Source organism: Pinus tabuliformis, chromosome 5_2 (genome assembly GCF_031772625.1).
Source record: "Pinus tabuliformis cultivar Carrire ecotype Pingquan chromosome 5_2, CPIR1, whole genome shotgun sequence".
Taxonomy (NCBI): domain Eukaryota; kingdom Viridiplantae; phylum Streptophyta; class Pinopsida; order Pinales; family Pinaceae; genus Pinus; species Pinus tabuliformis.
This window is the reverse complement of record NC_142306.1, coordinates 180,637,898-180,647,451: the sequence shown is the minus strand read 5'-3', so window position 1 is coordinate 180,647,451 and position 9,554 is coordinate 180,637,898. Positions and strand designations below refer to the sequence as shown.

General features: G+C 35.8%; 1 pseudogene; it reads right to left on the bottom strand.

The window, feature by feature from the left end:
• Positions 1-1,149: 1,149 nt before the first annotated feature.
• Positions 1,150-7,039, bottom strand: LOC149158135 (protein TORNADO 1-like; annotated as a pseudogene).
• Positions 7,040-9,554: the final 2,515 nt, after the last annotated feature.

The following is a 9,554-nucleotide window of genomic DNA, read 5'->3' as shown; positions in this document are numbered from 1 at the left end:
TATAATAAATATATATTTTTAATATAAATAAAACAATAGATATCTAGGTATAACGAATAAATTAAATTTATTATTATTAATATATTGTTTTAATAGAAAGAAAATCCTAAAATAAAACAATGATAAGTTCAAATTTAATGGATCCACCGTATACTCTTCATTGTGGTTTTAATTTCCGAAGGCTTCATATTAATTGTTTCGGAAGCATTCTCAAACCTGGCGGATCTCACACATGGGTGATCATATTATTATTTATTTGTTGGATAACGTTCTTGATTGTCGAGGTGTGTTTCATAGCAGAGGTGACGAGGAATGCCTACCATACAAAATATAGTGGTAGATTTGGTATGGGTGACCTGTATTGTAAGACACTGCAAAAGGGGGTATTTGTTGTCGGGGTTGATGGAAACCTTTGAAGAGATCAAAGAAGCTTCCATTATTTGAAATTGTGAAAGGAAAAATATGGAAACATAAGAAAGCAATTTTCACTAATAACCTTTTGGGGTCATGCTCATTGCTACAAACAATGGCATGAGAAAGAGCTTTAGTATGGGAAATCTTGACCATTACTATTCACTCTACAATGTCAATCACTATTCTGGGACAACCGAATGTGGATCTGCAGATTAGGATGGGTATTTGTCTGATGGATTTATTCATTCTTCCAACAATGCACGCGAGAGGAAGAAAGGTGCGGGTGGTGTCAATCAAATCCTTGGAAGCCAAAATTCTTCCTTCAATTCACAATCTTAGCGGTACTATTTGTTTGCCTTTGGTAGATTTGGATTTGTTGTGATTGGTTGCTGGTTTGGTTTCATTAGTCAGGTTTTGTGGTTGTGTTATTGTTTGATTACAACCAACACATTGCAAACCTATATAGCCTCTGGTTTGATATGGTCCTTAAGGTTGCATATCTCGGATTCCATAGTCATTTTTATGTGAACTCTTCTTAGCAACCTAGATGCATACTCCAGGTTTAAATTATCTGTAATAATGTCTCTATTCAATGTGCCCAAAGGTTTCCTGGTTTAAATGCTCAGTATTACTGTCCATATTTAATGTGCCCTATATATCCTTTATATTGAAGTCGATATTCAAATTTCCCAATGAATCCCATGTATTAATGTCCATGTATAGTATACTCATGCCTTACGGGATTTTCATGAACTCATTAAGATATGAAAGGATCCTCTGCACTGTTTTATTGTCGACTTTCATTAAATTGTACCTAAGCTGGCCATAAAAAACATGCAATTTGTTCATGTATTCACATAACAGATGTAATTACAGTGCAGTCATGCCAGAAAAATTATTTGTCACCAACCTTTTTGCAAAGCCGCTGTCCGCTTTGAAAAAATAAATCATGTGTGGGACTTTTCTCTCTTCCAGTTGGATTGAGAAGTTGATCAAATTGTTCAATTTTTTGTGGAGTTACATCATAATATTGTGCTCATAATACCTCAGTCCTTGAATTTCTTGCTTGATGTCCTAGAGGTCCCTCTCAATAATCTTTAGTCTCTTTAATACCTTCTCAACCCCCTTTTCTATCCCAACAATGGTAGGAGACATAGACTCATCTTCATTTTCTTCTTCATCATCATTTTGAGCACCTTGACAAGTGGGGATGGCATTACTTGATGTCACATCTAGCTCAACAAGAGCTTGTAAAGATTGTGATATCGTCTTTACAATACATCCCTAAATTCTTCCTCTCCAAGAAGGTCCGTTGTGTAGTTGAATCCAGCCCCTAAGATGTTAGACCCCCCTTCAACAAAAAACACTCTAGCTATGATGATATTTATATATGTTGTCTACTAGAACTGAGAGTAGCTCTTCCTTCAAATACTCCACCAAAACAAATTGGTCCTTCCTGTACCTTGGTGGTGCAAGGTCCTCCATACATTGTGGCCTTAAAGTAACTTGAACTAATAGTACCCCTTGGAAACTCACATATGATGCACAAAGTCTTAGAATGCTTTCAACAATAGCCTAGTTCAAAACTTTAAGAGTTTCACTGAGGTCTTGTGATGAGCAAGCCAATATATCGATATAGTAGCCCATTTCGCTATGAGTTCAACTCGGATGTCAATGCCATTGATGACTATTGAGATGAGGTTATTCTCAAGTTTGTAAGTGGCAGTTTGTCTGTTATCTGACCCCAAGATTTTGTTGTCGAGGTGCACCCATGACAGATAAAAAAGGTGGCCATAAAAATGAGATGAGGTGCAAATCAAACTATTAGATATCGATATCAAATATATCGAAAGGAATTAATTGTTATGAATGATATCCAGTTTCATAAACAATAATAGGGAATTTGATATTGTTCCTTGTATCTCACTCCACTCATTCTTAAATGACGGGCACTCTCCTGTGGAACCGACATAGTAAGGTAGTCGAACAACAAAACGAGAGGTAAGAAAAAAGGATGGTAGGTAGGGGAAAATTTGGGATATAATATTGCGGTCTGATGCCAAAGTGAAGAAATTTCCTAATGCAAGTTTCAAATTCCATTCTTGGTAGAAACAAAAACACTATTTTGGGATCCTATAACCAAAGCAACTACCATTTGGACCTTATGTCTCGAGGGAAATGTAGATTATGTAAGCTAAGCTACTGATGGATATTAATGCCTAGTCAACTACTTTGAGGCTTGAGATCTATCTATTCATATCTACTCTAGGTAATATATTGTAATGGAGATATTGACTCTAGAAAATCTTGTGGTATTTTGATATCATTTATAAGGAAGGAGTTTCCCATTATGCATCTACATGTAATGCTAGTATGGATTGCAAATAGAAAAAGGGTTCTTACTTGAATTTCTTAAATGTGAGTTTGCACCATTCTTTTATAAATCTTCTAAGTGTCCTCAACTATTTCTATATCCTGGTCTCTTCAGCCATTGACATGTTGGTTTAGAGAATACATGCCAGTTGTGATGAATACAACATTCCTTGGGGCTTAAGCTTTAAGCAATCCTAGCTGTTGGACACCAATATTGATTACAAACTGCAAAATCAATTATGATTTTCATTTCTCTAAATTTCTCATAGTGAGGCATATTTTCTTTGAGTTTTGTTATATCAGAAGCTTTCCAAACAAATAATTTGTTTCCGTGTGGGTTCCATGGTTCTTTGAGGTGTAGCCAATTTAAATTCGTAAATTCCAAGATTTGAGTCATTTACTTAGTTTCTGTTGTTTCACTGGGAAGGTTTGGCTCATGGAAACCATAGATTTTCGTTTGTATCTTGAAACCTCTTTACGTAGAGAGAAATCCTAATCATTAATGGTCAGTTGTGACAAATTAAATGACTATCATTTCACACTAAAAGGCGAAAATTGTGAAAAGTGGTATTTTCCTCCCTACCAATATTCGTTGTAATGTCAATTGGATAGACTAGACACAAGGAAATTTTTCAAAGATGAGATCGAGAGAGTGGAGAAGAACTTATTGTGGGCTAGTAACTAGTTGATAAGTTTTATTGAAGTGCATTAAAATATGGGTGGAGAGTGTGGACAAGCCATAATTGGTCGAAAAATAATATGTTTTTGGTTATGTTTTATTCATTCCATAGAAGGATTTTATGGTTCATTCCAACTCTTTGTTGATAGAATCTAATCTAGATTGTATCCTATTGGATTTCTAAATATTCCATTTTCATAGGGAAATAAAGGAAAATCCATGGCTGTTGGCACAAGTAGCCTTCTATGAAATTTCTCTAATAGTTTTTCTATTTCAAACATGGAAGGCCTGTAATGTAGTCCTGATAATGAAGGATAATTTAGAACAATTCTAAGAGGCTTAAATATTGCCTTACAAAGAGAGATAAGAGAGTTGATTATCAGGATAGATTCCAAACTGGTCATTGAAACATTGTTGGATAATTAGAGTGAATCATATGGAAGCATTCATTTTGTTCCTTGATGCATTTCCTATGTTCCTTACTTTCCATGAACAAAGGGATACGTTGGAGGCATAAGCATTGTATCCCCATTTGCATGTAATAGTCGGGAATTTACCTGGGGAGATAGATAAGTAAACAAACATGGGGGAATGATTACGTAATGTCTCACTATATTCAAGTAGAAGCTCTTTATTACAATCCTGAATCAGTTTTCCTTAAATGGATAAGTGGGTGAATCTAACATATTATGCCTTCCACCCCAGGGAATATGATATCCAGCTTCAACTCTATTCAAGGTTGAGCAGTAAATAGGACATGAGATCTATGTATTTAGAATAAATTAGTCATGTCTCCTATTCTTCTCAAAGATAAAAGAGACTCCAGTTTGACTATTTTCATTGTGTATTTTCAAGTATTAAAATCAAAGGGTCCTACCTGCAACTTTGGGAAGAATCCAGGAGTGTGATTTGAATCATTGCACTCAAAATGGCATCCAGTGTAGATGTAGCTTGATCCACCTAGCTGCCATGTTTGTGGCTTCTACCAACCTTCCTCTAGTATTGTAGGTATGAAAAGCTTCAAATTGTGATTGCGAGGATCTTGTTCATAATAGTGTTCTAGTTTCAACATCATGCTCACAAGGTGACTTGGGTGCACATCCTAAAAAATTATGGGACCAAATCCAAGTACTAAACCCTATAAATATTGTCTTAAAATAAAATCCAACTCTTTTCTAGTTCTAAAGCCCCTTTGTTGTCGATTTAAAGTAGATTCACTTTTGTTGTTCAGACTTACTAGATGTCCAAGTACTTCCTCACAAAACCACTCACAGTCGACTATGATGAAATCAAGCTCTTCAAAATAGATGATTTCTCCAACTTTATGCAAAGACCATGCTATGGCTCTTCGCCTCTCTTCAACCTTTGTGGGGTCATCATAGTGAGACTGTATTCTTAGTGATGGAATATTCGTTTCACACAGTTGAGAAAACTCTTCCCATCTCATAACTGGCTTGTTGTAATGCTCAGATTTCCAATTGAACAACAACACTCTTAAGTCATCAGTAAATTTTGGGAACCCTTTCTAAAATTGTTTTGGCTGTTTGCTGCACATGATGAGAAACCTTATTCACTAAACTAAATGACATTGCATCCACTGTATATAGGGTTGGGGATAATTCAAAAAAGGTAGTAAAACAATCCTCAAGCCTGTAAACGCATTGGACAGTTGATAAGTAAAATTCTAAACTTTCAAAAGTTTTATCAATATGAGTGAAAACAACTATGACATGAGTGAGAAAGGATTCTGCTCTTCTGGAATTGGAAACAATAAATCTTAGCTGATATACTATATCTTCTTCAAGTTCTTGAAGCTTTTTGGAATGTCTGTTGTCTGGTTTTCTGAACAGGAAAAAAATTATGAGAAAGAAAGATGGGCTCCCAGGACCAGGGAACATGAGATAATGAAAAGCATGGAACTCATGCTGACCCGCAAGGTCCCAAATTTAGATTCTAGTATCATCATCTTCCAAGACCTTGATTTTGTTACATTAAGTTCTTGTGATGGTTCAACTGGGTGCAAACAAGTTTTTATTTGGTCCACTAATGGAAGCTTGGCTCGAGCAAAACTATACAATATGGAATTACATAGATTTGTTTTACCCGCAACCAAAATTGTAGGTATTGGTCACTTGAATTGGAAAAATCAATCTCGGTTTTCCAATTTATCATGGAATACCCAATAACATTCTTAACAAGGATAAGTCATTCAATTTTAGAAACTGTAAAATTTTCTTACTCTTATGAATTTTGAAAAGCTTAAAACTATTTTTAGGTCATAATTTATTTGATTCCAAATAATGAATAATCTTCCTCGTGGTCATTGCATGATCGATCTATCTATCTATCTATAGTTGTTTTTAAGTATTATATATAATACATTATCATCCTCCTCATTGAATATTTCCACAATATATAGAAGAAGATTGGATCGCTTCCTTTACCTTTGTGTATAGTGAGAAATTGATTAAGGTTGAATAGGGAAAGTCATAAATCTTGCCTGCAAATTTTTGTCCACAGAGGAAAACTCTAGTAGTTTTGGGCACTTTCATGGGAATGTCTTCCAGAAATCAATATGTGGCTCGGCATTGGCATTTTTCCAAGCTGTTGGTGAACACAATCAGTTTTAACAGAGGCTTGATGTGGAGTTCCATTCATATCAATCTCTTCAAGCCATGGATTCACCTGCAATGTATCCATAATTGCTTCAAGTATTGCATCTCCTGCAACTTCTTTACATCCCTTTAAAGACAAGGACTTAAAAGTTGCAATTCTTTGAAGAGCTACATGAATTTTGATGAAATCAGTTGCGCCCGTGCTACAATCATCATTTATAGTGAATTTTAGTAAACTCTGGTTTGTGGAGATCATCTAAACCAATGCACTTACACCAGAACTACCCATCTTAGTCTGAGGTCCCCCAATGGAAAAAAATTCCAGAGAATTATTTTCTTCAGGTTGGCCTAGTTTGAATCTATAAGAGGACAAAGAAAATGATCAATTCCTTTTCCTCCCATTGGATTTCTTTCAAGTTGCAAGGATTACAGGGTATGGTTCGAAAACAGAGAAACTACAATGTAGGAAACACCCTTATCACTGATGCCATTTTTTTACATATTGAGATGTTTCAGAGTCCTATTTTCTTGAAGGACCCTCCTAAACTCGTGAGAACATTTGGACTTTATATGATTTCCAGTTATATCCATATTTTCTATGCTATTCTGTAAGACCTAGAACTATCAATTCTGTAAATATTTAGTACTTTATTGGAAGGGATGAGCTCCTCTAAGAGATTACAGCTGAAGTGACATACCTTTAAGGCCTTATGTTGACACCAATGTTAGAAATATCATGGTTAGGTCTATCAGGTGGATTACCGAATGATAAATGCTACCCATAAAGGCTCAAAATAATAGCTCCTACAATTGAGTTCAACATCTCTACATCCAAATCACCATTGCCATTACCACTTGAAGGAAGTGATGAAGTTGTTTCCTTTGATTTTCCATTTACTACAAAATGTTCCATGAGTTTTGGACTACCAATTAAATCATTCGGCTTTAGTGGCACCATTCCACTATTTTCATTACCACTAAGAAATTATCAAGTAATCATTAATTTGAAGTGGGCATCACCTATCAGCTTCAGAAGATACTTGTTATATGTATCTATTGTTACCAATGGAAATTACAACCTCACCAAATTCTTTTTCATACTCTTGGATGCAAATTATTCCATATTGGTTATTGCTTGTTTAAACAAAAACAAGCTAGTTTCCCATCCTTGTAGACAATCTAGTGAAAAAAATCTAGTTGATTTCATTGGCTTCGTTGGTCTCAAGATGTTTTTTGTGTCACTAGAGCTACATCCATAGAATCCTCTCACTGGTTCTTATGGAAAAAAGCTTTCATTCATTGTAGGAAAAATAGATGAGAGGAAATGTTCATCATCTACTAACAGTTGCAAGTTTTTGGACTAGAGCATGCAATTTACTGCCTTATCATCAAAACCTAAAATACACCCTAACTTAACCACCTCACATAAACTCGCAACAAGTTCAGGATGCTCAGGAAACAAGCCAGATGAAATTTTCTCTGCAAAATCAATTGCTGAGGACAAAGTTTCCTTTGGGTTGTGTTGGCCAGACTTTTTGATCAAAATTTGCTTCTTACACTTTTCTCATCTCACCAAACTAGTTCTTCTTCCTTTAAACTTATCTTCCACACCATTTTATGTTGATACTGAAAGTGAGTACTCAACTGTATATGGTTTAGTAGCTTCATAGATAGTAGACTCAGCAAGAGTACTCACAATTTGATGCCTTATATGAGGTGGAAATTTGGCGAAAGGGTGTGCAATATATGCTAAGATAACTCTGTATATTCCTACTTTGACCATCCCCTTTCCTACATGAATCTTTTGCAAAGAAATGTCATTTGAAATAGAGATGTCAACCTTTTGTTTTCCTTGGGATATGTTCTGAGCGCCAAGATGGATATAAATTGAGAACATGGAGTCCAATGGTATGTTGGGATCTGAAGGTTTAGGATGCCATGCAAATTTTGTGCTTGCAAAAGATCCCATGAACAACTCTTTCAACTTCAAGTCATCAGCAATGAAGGTTTCATTTGGGGAACTTAGATGGATATCTCCATAGTTTGTGTAAGCTTGCAATTTATTGCATCATCATTAAAACCTAAAATACACCCTAACTTAACGACCTCACATAAAACTACAACAAGATCAAGATGCTCGAGAAACAAGCCAGCTGAAATTGCCTTTGCAAAATCAGTTGCTAAGGACATAGTTTCCTTTTTATTCTGTGGATCATACTTTTTGATCAAAATTTGCTTCTTACACTTTTCCCATCTCACCATACTGGTTCTTCTTCCTTTAAACTTATCTTCCACACCATTTTTTTTTGGTACTGAAAGTGAGTACTCAACTATAGTTGGTTTAGTAGCTTCATAGATAGTAGACTCAATAAGAGTACTCACACTTTGGTTCGTTATATTAGGTGGAAATTTGGCGAAAGGGTGTGCAATATATGGTAAAATAACTTTATAGTCCTACTCCGACCATCCCCTTTCCTGCAAGAATCTTTTGCAAAGGGATGTCATTTGAAATAGAGATGTCAACCTTTTGTGTTGGTTGGGATATGTTTCAAGCTCCAAGATGGATATAAATTGAGAGAAATGAGTCCAATGGTATGTTGGGATCAGAAGCGTTATGATGCCATGCAAATTTTAGGCTTGCAGAAGATTCCATGAACAACTCTTTCAACTTCAATTCATCAGCAATGAAGGTTTCATTTGGGTCATTTAGCTAGATATCTCCATGTTACCGGGAAAAGTGTCTATTTAGAACTGCTCTATCCCAGTAAGGTGTGACAGTTGCCTTAGAAACAAACAGAGAAAAACTACTTTTGTATTTCCTTTATGAACTATAGATAGAGAGGAATAGAAAGAACCAACCTGTGTCTTGCGCTAATCCTTTGATCCAATCCCTCTCTTCTTTGACAGTCTCCAGCTACCTGCTCCCTTACTTGCCTAGCTTCACCAAGTACCTGTAAGATCACAGAAGAAGAACACTATACAAAGACATGGATCTATATTCATAAACAACTTAGGATCAGATTTAAGTTAACCATACAAATGTAACAAGCATTAATGATACAAAAGCATGGAGGAAAAACTCAAATAGTTTTTATTGATAAACAAGAAAAGATCCAGGAAGAGTTACAACCGATGGTTCCTGACCCAGCATCAACCTCCCAGCAAAGAATCCCCTCTTCACCTCCAACAAAGCATAGATCACCCAATACTTTGATGTTTGTCTCAAAACCAACATCAATTCCTTACAATATGCAAAATTCCAGCCTCTGGATCTCTGAGATGAGGGATCCATATATAGATATGTGTAAGGAGGATGAGTCAGCCTGTGATTTGATTAGTGTCTTCTCTCTGTCAGTTCTTGCTTCCACTTGGAGAATGAAGGCCTCTTACTCATCCTTGGTCGAATTCAGTGAGGCAAGTGTCATAGGAGAAGATTCTGGAAGCTTCCATTGTCTCTCCACCTCGCGGAATGA